The 12500-nt window shown below is 44.9% G+C and overlaps 1 protein-coding gene and 1 long non-coding RNA gene across 4 annotated transcripts in view; one reads left to right on the plus strand and one right to left on the minus strand.

Annotated features, from left to right (window-relative positions):
* LOC122252568 (uncharacterized) overlaps positions 1 to 12500 on the minus strand; it is a 68503-nt gene that overhangs the window by 38041 nt on the left and 17962 nt on the right. The gene's annotated exons all lie outside the window — the stretch shown is intronic.
* Positions 11612 to 12500, plus strand: part of LOC147470690 (uncharacterized) — a 7007-nt gene continuing 6118 nt past the window's right edge. Inside the window, exon 1 of the long non-coding RNA XR_015191582.1 lies at positions 11612 to 11872. This is a non-coding gene — a long non-coding RNA (uncharacterized LOC147470690). The remainder of the gene's footprint in view (positions 11873 to 12500) is intronic.

A 12500-nucleotide genomic window follows, 5' to 3' on the forward strand; every position in this document is an offset into this window, starting at 1 on the left:
TTACGACACGCGAAGAAAAGGACGAATGACCGCGACATAGGCAGGTATTGTTAACGAGACTTAGGATAAGAGTTGGATTAAGAACAATAATCATGTTAATAATAATGATGGTGGTGGTGGTGATGATGATAATGATACAATAATTAAAACAATAATGATAGTAATTATGATAATGATAATAATAATAATAATAATAACAATAATCACAATAACAACAATATTAATTATAATAATGAGAGATTTATAAATAAACTAATGTTCAATAATAGCACTCAAGACACAAAACACGAAAAGACAATTCATAAAAAAAATATCTTCCATGTTGGCATACCTAGGTTCATCCTCTCCTGAAGGATGCCCATGCCTACGCTCAAGGCATTTCCAGTAAGACTCTCAGCCTTGTGATAGGAATCCTTCATTCATGAAAACAGGAAACTGCATACTTGACATCCTGTGCATTTCTACTTATCATTATCCATTTATCCAATGCTATGTCACTTATCCCAAATAGTTATTTTCCTTATTTCTACTTAATACTATCACTACTCTACCACCCTACGCCTTTCTTTTATTGACAATTATCTATTTATCCTATTCTGCATCACTTATCCTAAGCATTCTCATCTCCATCTCCCCTTTCTACGATCACTTCTTGGGCCGGAATCCCTAGTCTTATAAGGAACACCCTTATATTCTCGGCATTTCCTTCCCTCCCCCCCCTCCCCTCTCACCCACCCTCACCCCCACCCCCACCCCCGAGTCGTGGCTGAGAAAAAAAAGGGAAGAGTAACCGAGGCGGAATTATCCGAACAGGTGCAACGCATAGTGATATAAAACGATCTCTAAAACCATATCTAAGACAACCGAGACCAATAATAATAAAAAAAACAACATTATCATCCTATAAATCTAAAAAAAAAAAGACACATGGGTTCTCGAGGTGTGGGGAGGGGAGGGGGGAGGGGGGAGGGGGGAGAAGGAGATATATCACACGGTGGAGAGAGAAAAGAGGAGATGAACCGGCTATGTAGATACAGGAAATGCCTTCCTGTTTTGTATTCGGAATGGCCGGTGTGAATTTAACAGTAATTTTCTTCTCGTGAGAAAATGTCGACAAGCCGGCTGTTTATAACTTTGCGTTAGTAAAATCAAGAAAATTTAGAGACAGTAAGAGTAAGAGAGAGAGAGAGAGAGAGAGAGAGAGAGAGAGAGAGAGAGAGAGAGAGAGAGAGAGAGAGAGAGAGAGAGAGAGAGAGAGAGAGAGAGGAGGGGAGAGGGAGGGAGGGAGGAGAGGGGAGAGGGGGAGGGAGGGAGGGAGAGAAATAGAGGGAGAGAGGGAGAGAGGGAGAGGGAGAGGGAGAGGGAGAGGGAGAGAGAGAGAGAGGGGGGGGGAGGGAGGGAGGGAGGGAGGGAGAGAGAGAGAGAGAGAGAGAGAGAGAGAGAGAGAGAGAGAGAGAGAGAGAGAGAGAGAGAGAGAGAGAGAGAGAGAGAGAGAGAGAGAGAGAGAGAGAGAGAGAGAGAGAAAAGAGAGAAAGAGAAAGAGAAAGAGAAAAAAAGAAAAACTAGAGAAAGAGAAAAAAGAGAACTAGAGAAAGAGAGAGAAGGACTGTACTGACAATGCCCGAGGCAAGGAACCCGTCTACCAGCCAGTCGGATACCAGAAGTACAATAGTACATCACACACGTCCCCTGTTGCCTGACCTCACACATACAGGAGGAGAGTTAAATTACCCAATGCGGTTGCAACTTCCGCTCTCTTTAACACGCGCAACTTTGCAACTCGAGACTCCTCCTCCACCCACCCCCACCCTTCCGTATATGATAATATAATCAGCGCGTTGACAAGCTGTAATAAAGTGCAATTACTCGTTAATTCAACTTAATCATTCCCGTGTTACTGCGCGACGCGACTAAATAGCTATTAAATCCTGCTCACATAATTACATAATTCATTGGTGTTAGAAGTGGTAATGAAAGTGTTGGGGGGAAATGTGGTCGTGACGCGTGACAGGTCAGGACGTCAGGTCGTCACAGGTCACGCCAGCCAATCAGCGACGGGGATTGCAGGAACCTGGGGCTTTGACCAATCAAAGTTTATGCCGGGAACTAAGATCCACATGTCGAAACTTAAACTAGCCAATCAGAGATCTATAAGACAACCAGTCAATACGAGTAAAGATATTTACTATATAATAATCAGAAACACGGTACATCACAGCCGAATGAAACAAAAGCGCGGTACAGAATCTCAGCCAATCACAAACGAGGTATGGAACAGCCAACCAATCAGCAGTCGAGGAAGCGCGTCTGGACAGAAGCACCAAACGAGGTAACACCACGACGTGACAGGGAACAAAACAACAACGTCTCGCACAAGGTATAACTCGCGCCATTTTTTCTCTTCTTCCTTTCTTGCACTGTTTATCCTTCCTTCTTTCCTCCTTCCTCTCTTTCTTCCTCTCTCGATGTTCTTAGATTATCGATCTTTCTCGCTTTCTAATCAAACCCTTTTCCATAAGCCGGGGAGGGAATTCCACATCTTATTGTTAATCCCTTCTTTTCCCTTCTTTCGCATCAAACAAAATCTGAATAAGCCGGAAACAGGAGACCAAAATGTAGAAAAAGTAACGAAAGACAAGGAGGATGAGACAGAGGGGGGTTTACGGGTGTCAGGTCACAACACTGTGGAACATTCCTTAACATTTGTGGGTCGAACACAGATTTTTAAACACAACTGACGCTGTTACTTGATTTAGTTCATGATTTATTCAAGCACTTGATTCATTTTCTTGAGTCTAATTGCAAATGAGTCTAAAGTAATTCGGATTTATTCTAGTGAACATAGTGACTAAAGACTAACTTTATCACTGATGCATTTCTCTAACACTGCATCTAACACACACACCATTTCGCCAATCCCTGTCTATTGGTCTGTCACCGTTTCTAACACGGCTAGCACAACCACACAATTTACTCTTGAGCGTGACATTTTTTAAACAAGCTTCACAATGTCAATGAGTTCACGTCTATGAATCTTGGATCGCTTCTTAGGCAAACACATCACCCATTTTTAGACAAACACATCACCCATTCTTAGGCAAACACATCACCCATTCTAACTCGGTTGGTTAGACATTGCTTTTACACGAGTAACACATCCCTCGGCCGAGTTCCGTGGGCCTAGTAAGGTTACTACAACCAGCCGGTCCACTCTCGAAGGAGATCTAACACCAATGCACCTGACACCATCGCTAACGCCCGCAAACTGGTTCATAAATTCCCGGCCAGCGAATACCACATCCTGGGAACCGCAGCAACAGGCCGTCGGTACCAAACGCCGCAGACTGCTTGCGCCTTCTTGCCTGTTTCTTGCGGTCGCACGAGGACTAATGTGAGGCGGAGGAGGAGGACTTTTGAGACGGACGAGTTGTCTTCGCTCTCGTTTGTCACGATTTTCCTTTCTTTCTTCCACGTTCTGGTTTCGCGCTTGGATTCGGTTCCTTTCCCTTTCTTTCGGTCTGTTTTAGTATCCACGCCACTCTCGCTTTCGTTCTTATTGGCTCTGGGCGGAGGGCAGGGGAGGGGACGGGGGAAATAAGGAGGGGGGGAGGGGAGGGGATCTGCAAATTGCAACTGGATCTATTGAACCAACCTTCGCATTAATACCTCGTCCTCATTCACACCTGATCAATGAACCGGCGAGTCACCTGGGAGGAAAGAGAGAGACAGAGAGAGAGAGAGAAAGAACAAAAATACAAAACAAATGAATTTCCCAATCGCGGTTTCCCGAAAACCACACACCTGCGCCCCCTGCCAGAGGCTAAGGAAATGCATGCAAGCACTCACGCAGCTAATTTCGCACACTCACAATCTATCCTACACACCCCAAAAAACAAACACACACACAAACAAAAAGACACCCTCAATGCCTTTCAAAAAATATAAGCCTCTCTCTCTCACTCATAGTCCCTCGCCCTCAATCTTACTTTCGACGTCATGAACTCCACTAACGACATCTGTCACGGGAATTTTAACGCTTCGGAGGAAACAATCACACTGAACTCTTGATAGAGGAACAATGCTTTTTTGAATGCTTTTCGTTTTTTTTTCTTGATAAAAAGTGTGGAATGTCATAGTAGGTCAAGATGGAGAGATGGAGAGGGAAAGGAGAAGGAGAAGGAAGGGTAAGAGCGAGAGGGAAGAGAGTGTAGAAGAAGAGGATAGGACAGAAGAGGAGAGAAAGGGGAAGGAGTGGAAAAGGAGAAGGAAGGATTAGAGCGAGAGGGAAGAGAGTGTAGAAGAAGAGGATAGGACAGGAGAGGAGAGAAAGGGGAAGGAGTGGAAAAGGAGAAGGAAGGGTTAGAGCGAGAGGGAAGAGAGTGTAGAAGAAGAGGATAGGACAGGAGAGGAGAGAAAGGGGAGACAAAAGGGAGACACACACACACACTTGAGAGACATTTCAATATAACACACCTAGTCATGCGTGAGAGAGAACATACCTATGGACATAACCAAATCACTACCCGACTTACCAACTCTTCTACAATCCTCTGAGCTACCACAACCAACGAACAAGGATTGACAAACACCACAAAAATCAAAGTCAAAATCTTCAATGCTGCGTTAATCCTACTTTGACCATTTGACCATGAACTCTCACAGGTCGGCGACCCTCGTCCACGCGCGCACATATACACACACGCGCACACACACACACACACACGCGCGCGCACACACAGACACACTTTCCCTCTCCCCCTCTCCTCCTCTTGCCACTTGCTTGTCTCTTCCTTGCCTTTTCCTCCCTTTTCTTCCTAGACTTTCTTGCTTTCTTTTCGTTTTTCAATTCTCTCTTTTTATTTCTTCCTTTTGGTTCCCATTCATCGTACGTTATCTAGTTCTTTTTTTTTTTACTCTTTCCCCCTACTTCCTTTCTTATTTTCCCATTTCTGATCTCTCGTTTGCCCTTCCTTCACCTATTCTTTACTTCCTCTCCTCCTCCTCTTCCTCTTCCTTCTCCTTTTCCATCCTCACCCTCCTCCTCATCTTACCTTCCCCCCTTCTTTCCACCCTCTCCCCTTCCTCTTCCTTCCCGCCTCCCTTCCTCTTCCTCCTCCTCCTCATTTTTTCTTTCCCCTACCCCATCCCGTTCCTCTTCTTCCTCCTCATTTCCCTCCTCTTCCTCCTTCCCACTTCCTCCACCCCCACTCCTTCCTTCCTTCCTCTTCCTCCATCCCCTCCCTACCCACCCACCCCTCCTCCCCCCGCCCTCCACAAGGCACCGCCAGCCCTGACTAATCATCCTGATGGCAAACACAGCGACCGACCACAAGCGCTTAAATACCACCACCACCGCCGCAGCCGCCGCAGCCGCCACCGCCGCCGCCCGCACCTCCATGAGGGCGTGCGCCTTGCAGGGCCTCTCCTTGCACCTACTCGCCCTTCCCACTCCTCCTCCTCCTTTTCTTTTTCTTCTTCCTCCTCCTCCTTTTTTTTTCTTCTTCCTCCTCCTTCTTTTCCTCCTCCTCCTCCTCCTTTTCTTCTTCTTCTTCCTCCTCCTTTTCTTCTTCATCTTCCTCCTCCTCCTCCTTTTCTTCTTCATCTTCCTCCTCCTCCTCCTTTTCTTCTTCATCTTCCTCCTCCTCCTCCTTTTCTTCTTCATCTTCCTCCTCCTCCTCCTTTTCTTCTTCCTCCTCCTCCCTTTTCTTCTTCTTCTTCTTCTTCTTCTTCTTCTTCTTCTTCTTCTTCTTCTTCTTCTTCTTCTTCTTCTTCCTCCTCCTCATACACACAAAAATTCTTCTTCCAAGTCCGCAAAGGATAATGATATCCGTCTTGACAATAATAATATCAAATACAATAATAATCAAAAGATAATCACCATACTAAAAAAAACAAATTTATAGCAAATTGCGATAGTAGCTGCGACTACCACAAATCCTCGCAACAACATCGACTATAGGCCTATCCCGTACTAGGCAAAATCATTATTGTGATGATTATTACAATAAAAAAAAAATCGGGTCACAGGTCTAACGAAAGCAAAAGCTCGTGAGAAACAAATGAACCTAGTTTATGCTATTTAGAGCCTACTGTCGAAATTTCAACCCGTTTTGCAATCTCTCTTGCGTCCTCCCTTACCCTCTTAAAAAAAAGAAAGAAAAAAAAGAGAAAAAAAAACTTTTAACTAACCTCTAATTCTTCTTTTGTCCAATGATTTCTTCATCATAATAACCTAGACTTTATTCACGGTGACCTCCGAAGTGCTGAGACTTCTCTTCCCTTGTGAGGCAAGTGTTACAAATCATTTCCTTCGGCTTTGTAAATTCTATAAATACGAGAATAATACATATACATATATAATACATATATATATGTGTGTATATGTATATATATACATATACATATAAATATATATATATATATATAAATATATATATACATACACACACACACAAACATGTACATATATATACATACAAAGATTGCATACACACTAGTACGTGATGCTGACTTGCACCAAGCCAAAGGAATGAGAGAAAAGACACAGGAAGCCAAACACAGCGGTAAAACAAAAAGACAAAAGAAAAAAATTCGTAGTAGAAATAAGAAGGAAAAAAATAAATAGACAAATGCACGTAGGCAGTGAGAGAGAGAAAGAGAGAAAGAGAGAAAGAGAGAAAGAGAGAAAGAGAGAAAGAGAGAGAGAGAGAGAGAGAGAGAGAGAGAGGAAGAGAGAGAGAAAGAGAGAGAAAGGAAGAGAGAGAGAGGAAGAGAAGAAGAGAGTAGAGAGAGAGAGAGAGGAAGAGAGAGAGAGAGAGAGAGAGAGAGAGAGAGAGAGAGAGAGAGAGAGAGAGAGAGAGAGAGAGAGAGAGAGAGAGAGAGAGAGAGAGAGAGAGAGAGAGAGAGAGAGAGAGAGAGAGAGAGAGAGAGAGAGAGAGAGAGAGAGAGAGAGAGAGAGAGAGAGAGAGAGAGAGAGAGAGAGAGAGACAGAGAGAGAGAAGGGCAAACAAGCAGGCAAGCACGTACACACGCACTCGTTAGAGAGAAAATCCGAAGGAAATGACGTGACAATTCTATCTAATACCCCCAAGTCCCCCCCCCCCAGTCCCCTCATCCCATTCCCCTTCTTCTCCCTTGTCCTATGCCCCCTTCCACCTCTCCTTCCCATCCTTGTTCTGTTCCTCTTCCCACTCTCCTTCTCCGCCTTATTTCATTCTCCCCCCCCACCTCTCCTCTTAAACCTTTGCCCTCTCCGCTTCCCCCCTCCTCTCTCCTTCTCCGCCTTATTTCATTCTCTCCTCCCACCCCTCCTCTTAAACCTTGCTCCACCACCTCTCATTCTCAATCCTACCTCACTCTCTTTCCGTTTCCCTCTATCCTCAACTTTCTCCCATTCCCCTTCACTTCCTTCCGTTATCCCTCTTCCATTCCCCTTCCCTTCCTCCCGTCTCCCATTCCCCTTCCCTTCCTCCCGTCTCCCATTCCCCTTCCCTTCCTCCCACCTCCCATCCCTCTCCCCTTCCCTTCCTCCCGTCTCCCTTTCCCCTTCCCTTTCTCCCTGTCTCCCATTCCCCTCCTCCTTCCCTTCCCTCCCCTTCCCCTTCTCCTTCCCTTCCTCCCGTCTCCCTATTCCCCTTCCCTTCCTCCCGTCATCGCTCCCCCCTTCCTCCCGTCTCCCCTCTCCTATTCCCCTTCCCTTTCTCCTGTCTCCCCTCTCCCCTTCCCTTCCTCCCATCTCCCCTCTCCCCTTCCCTTCCTCCCGTCTCCCCTCTCCCATTCCCTTCCTCCCGTCATCCTTCTCCCCTTCCCTTCCTCCCGTCTCCCATTCCCATTCCCCTTCCCTTCCTCCCATCATCCCTCTCCCTCTCCCCTTCCCCTTCCCTTCCTCCCGTCTCCCCTCTCCCCGTTTCTCATCCTCGACGACCCTTCAAAGGCAATACAATACACCACGAAGATGATACACCCCGAAGCATCGTAAGGCCTCAGCGATATTGGTAACACAACCCGGTCTGGACGAACAAGATAGGTCGTATACAGCTTCCATTAACACCCTATACAAGCCCTGAGTTTTCGAGTTTTCTATTTGACTACATCATGGCATTAAAAAAAAGGGGGAGGAAAGATAGAGAGAAAGAAAGAAAACAAAAATCAACCCGACTGTCCAGTTTGCAAACCCGTTCCAGTTTCACATACACACGCGCGCACGCACACACGCAATTCACAACTGTTGCATAACTTCTGCTGCTCCTGTCTGTTCTCTCCTCTCCTCTTCCTCTTCCACGTCCTCCCTTTCCTCCTCCTAATCTTCTGTCTAGTCCCTCGCTCCATCTCTCCTACTTCCCTCCTTCTTCTCTCCAACCAAGAGACAAATCCGGTCACCCACCCGTTGCTCCTCCTACCCCCCCTACCCCCTCCCCCCCTTGCCTTCCTTCAGCTCTGGCAACAAGAAACGCGACAAATTCCACGTGTTTATTCAGGGAAAAAAGGGGGGAGAATCATTCATAATATTCTTGTCTTTCACCTTGATCTTCTCTCCTTTGCTATGTGGATCATTTTCTTTGAGGTGGAGAGATGGGGGTTGGTTGTGCGCCGCTTCCATATTAGTCTCTGCTTTCTATATTTGTCTGGCTCGCGCGTGCGTGCTTGCCTGCTTATCGTTTTTGCTGCTCGCATGTCCCTTTGCTAACTTGCTCGCCAGCTATTTTGTTTATTTTTTAGTCTCAATCTCTCTCTCTCTCTCTCTCTCTCTCTCTCTTTCCCTCTTATGCTTTCTTTTTCATTTAACTTTCTTGACAGTTCTTTTGACAAGTTTTCTCTCTCTTTATATCTTCCTTTCTCATCTACCCAGACTTTAACCTCGTCTTCCTCCCATACCCTCTAGCGATCATGTTTCAACAAGACAGGATAGGGGCAGAACCAGTGGAACGAACCACACACACACACACACACACACACACACACACACACACACACACACACACACACACACACACACACACACACACACACACACACACACACACACACACACACGGTACCCGATCAACCTAACCTAACCTATAGCGAAACTGGTCGGACGCAGAAGCACAGTGACACTTGATATTTGACTTGAGAATTTCGCCCAGACTCAAAGGCGCAACTTTTCCAGTTTAACAGCTTCACAGTTAGTATTCGAATGGCAGTTCATTTAATAGAGTAAGTAAACAATCTGGTTGCTAAGCAATAAGATATATTCTGAAGCATAATCAATGGCTAATACAAATAAGAAGTCGTACATTACATAATATATGAAATAAATAACCTTGTTGAGAAAAATTAACTTGCATTTAACTATGAAAATATCAAAACTATGACTAGCTTGCCAGGTAAACGTAACAGGCATTCAGCATCAAGTAGCTCAGGCTAAGTTAAATAAAATAAAAACTCTCAGTACATGAAGACACAAACAAGAAATAATTATAGTAAAAACAATAGGCCATCGTAAGCTGACTTAATTACAAAGGCATCAAAATCTATTCAAGTGCATACGCCTTCAACTTTAATTAATTTTGAATAGGCTCAATAGAGAATATATATGTTACAAACATATCTCTAAAACATAGACGTTCAATCTCACTCGAAATTAAACTGATATCGACCCAACGAACAACTCCCATACAAACTAGTATGAACTCGTCCTTAAACCACGCTATAAAACAACTTTCATCAACCTGTCTTCGCTGACCGTCCATCTAATGGCGTCACAGGCGTGTTTGCGTGGTATTTCTGAGTCAACTTCCAAAATAAACTCATGGGATAGCATTATCTTTCTTTCTAAAGGAATAGGAAATGTTTTCGACACGTTTTCCTAAAACTCACATATTACAAAAAACGTAAACAAATGATAACTGAATATCCTGCGCCATTTTTTTTCCGTAAAAAAAAAAACATCAGCAATTCTCTTTGTATCACGACAAAATCTGGACGCAGTGACAAGAGAATCATCTTGTTCTCTATACAAAAAGTAAAAAAATACATATACGTGACAACCAAGGCTAGAACACATACGATCAAAACTAAACGAAGAATTTACACCATAACACGGGAACACGACCTCTGTGACCGTAACGTAAATCCAACACCCGTATCAACTTCTTGGAAAATGGTTGAGCCTACACACTTGCAGGCCCTTCTCGGATTCAACAATGCAATATCAAGGTGGTTGCATAATCCTTCTAAGGCGGCATCCTTTAGATATCTAGAATGTACTTTATTCTTACAAAATACCGGTTCAAGCGCCATATTTGACCCATGTATGTGATTTGAAAGTTCTTAACGGCGAAAGTGTGTGAAAATGACGAAGGTTTGCAATAAATAAGTTCAGTCGATTTAAAAGTGAATGAATGATCACTTCACAAGTGACAATGGGTGATGTCAGCAAAATGGCGTTTGTCATTTCTTGTTAACACAAATACTTAGGCCGTGAGATATATCATAGGTTGGGAACATACAAGTGTATAGAAATATGATATAAATGTGAGTACATGTGTGTGTATGTGTATATATGTGTGTATGTAAGTATATACATACATATACATATATCTTCATGAAAAGACTAAAAATAACATTCATCTTTCATCACTAGAAACTGTCCTCTTATGATGTATCAGTACCACGCTGCACTACACTTTCGTTAGCAAGATACTGCATACCTTACTAACCTACATAACACACACCATACTCGCCAGAAACATCATTCAGGGCTACTCACTAAAAGAGACAGTAATACATACATACATATATATATATATATATATATATATATATATATATATATATATATATAGAGAGAGAGAGAGAGAGAGAGAGAGAGAGAGAGAGAGAGAGAGAGAACGAGAGATAAAAAAACAAGAGAGAGAAAGAGAGAAAACGAGAAAGAAAGGGAGAGAGAAAACGAAAAAGAGATAACGATCAAAGAAAGAAAACCAGATAAAACGCGACAGAAGCGGATGAGAGAGACTACAACGGGCGCGAGGCGGTTGTGTAGTTCACGCGGAGGGAGAACGGAACGGAACAGAACGGAACGGAACAAAACAAAACGGAACGGAACAGAACGAAACGGAACGGCAGCTGAAGATCCCGGGCCTTATGTCAATTTGCAGAACATGTCCTCCCGAAAAGAGCTCACTGACCTCCGCTCGAGACAACTTCCCTTCTGCTGGCAATTTGCCCTCCCGTCTCGTCCTACCTGGTACACCCCCCCTCCCCGCCTCTTCCTATCCTTTTTTCCCCCGATCTCATAACCTTTCCTTTCCTTTTTTTTCTTTTTTTACTCGATCTTCATCTCTCTCAACCACGCTTAGACCACACGAACCCATAAACGTTAGTTATTTCCTCTTACCTGCCTCTCCCCAGCTTTCTCACCTGTTTTATCCACCATCATCTTCGTCCTCTCCCTTTCCTTCTCTCTCCTTGCCGCCGCTGTTCGCTCCTCCTACCTGACTCCCTCTTTAACCTGTCCTTCACCCCCCCCTCCACCCCGCAACCCTCCCTCCCTTACCCTCCTAACCTAACCCCACCCAGCCCCACCATACCACCTTCCCGACCTCACTCGCTTCCACATCTACGGCGACCCCCGGCTTACCCTATCACCCGGGGCATGGGGCACGTCTAGCCAAGGATGATGCACATACCCACGCTCGCGCACACACACACACACACAAAGACAGACGCACTACACACGCACACACACACACACAACTCGACTACCCGGCTCTCGCTGCTGCCCACGCCCTGTAAAAGCCTTTATTGTGTTCTTCCTGGGCGAGAGAGAGAGAGAGAGAGCAGGGGCGTAGAGCAAACAGGACTCACTCCCGCGCCATCAGACAGTCAGGTATGCAAGCAAGCAAGCAAGCAGGCAGGCAAAGGCAGGGGAAGGAGTGGGAGGAAAGGAAGGGGGAAGGAGGAGGTGTGTGAGAGAGAGAGAGAGAGAGAGAGAGAGAGAGAGAGAGAGAGAGAGAGAGAGAGAGAGAGAGAGAGAGAGAGAGAGAGAGAGAGAGAGAGAGAGAGAGAGAGAGAGAGAGAGAGAGAGAGAGAGAGAGAGAGAGAGAGAAAGAAAGAGGAAGAGAGAGAGAGAGAGAGAGGAAGAGACAGACAGAGAGAGAAAGAGACAGAGAGAGAAAGAGAAAGAGAAAGAAAGAGAAAGAGAGAGAGAAAGAGAAAGAGAAAGAGAAAGAGAGAGAGCACACACGAGAGAAGAGAGAGAAAGAAAGAAAGAGCGAGTCTAAAAAACATGAAAGAAAGGACGCCGCGACGGAGGGAGCGAAAATGACCCTGGTACAGAGAGGGAGAAGCCAATGCGCATCCCTCTCCTCACACAATGCCAAGTGAGTAAGCAGAAACACTCCCTAGACAGATCCTTTGCTGTTGTGAATGCCGGGGTTGTAACGGCGCTGGTTGTTAGCAGAATAGCTAAGCAGTTTTCTATAATACGCGATCAATTAGTGTGGTAATTGTGGTTT

Source organism: Penaeus japonicus, unplaced genomic scaffold (genome assembly GCF_977035675.1).
Source record: "Penaeus japonicus unplaced genomic scaffold, GWHDUDI00000001_assembly GWHDUDI00000013, whole genome shotgun sequence".
Classification (NCBI taxonomy): domain Eukaryota; kingdom Metazoa; phylum Arthropoda; class Malacostraca; order Decapoda; family Penaeidae; genus Penaeus; species Penaeus japonicus.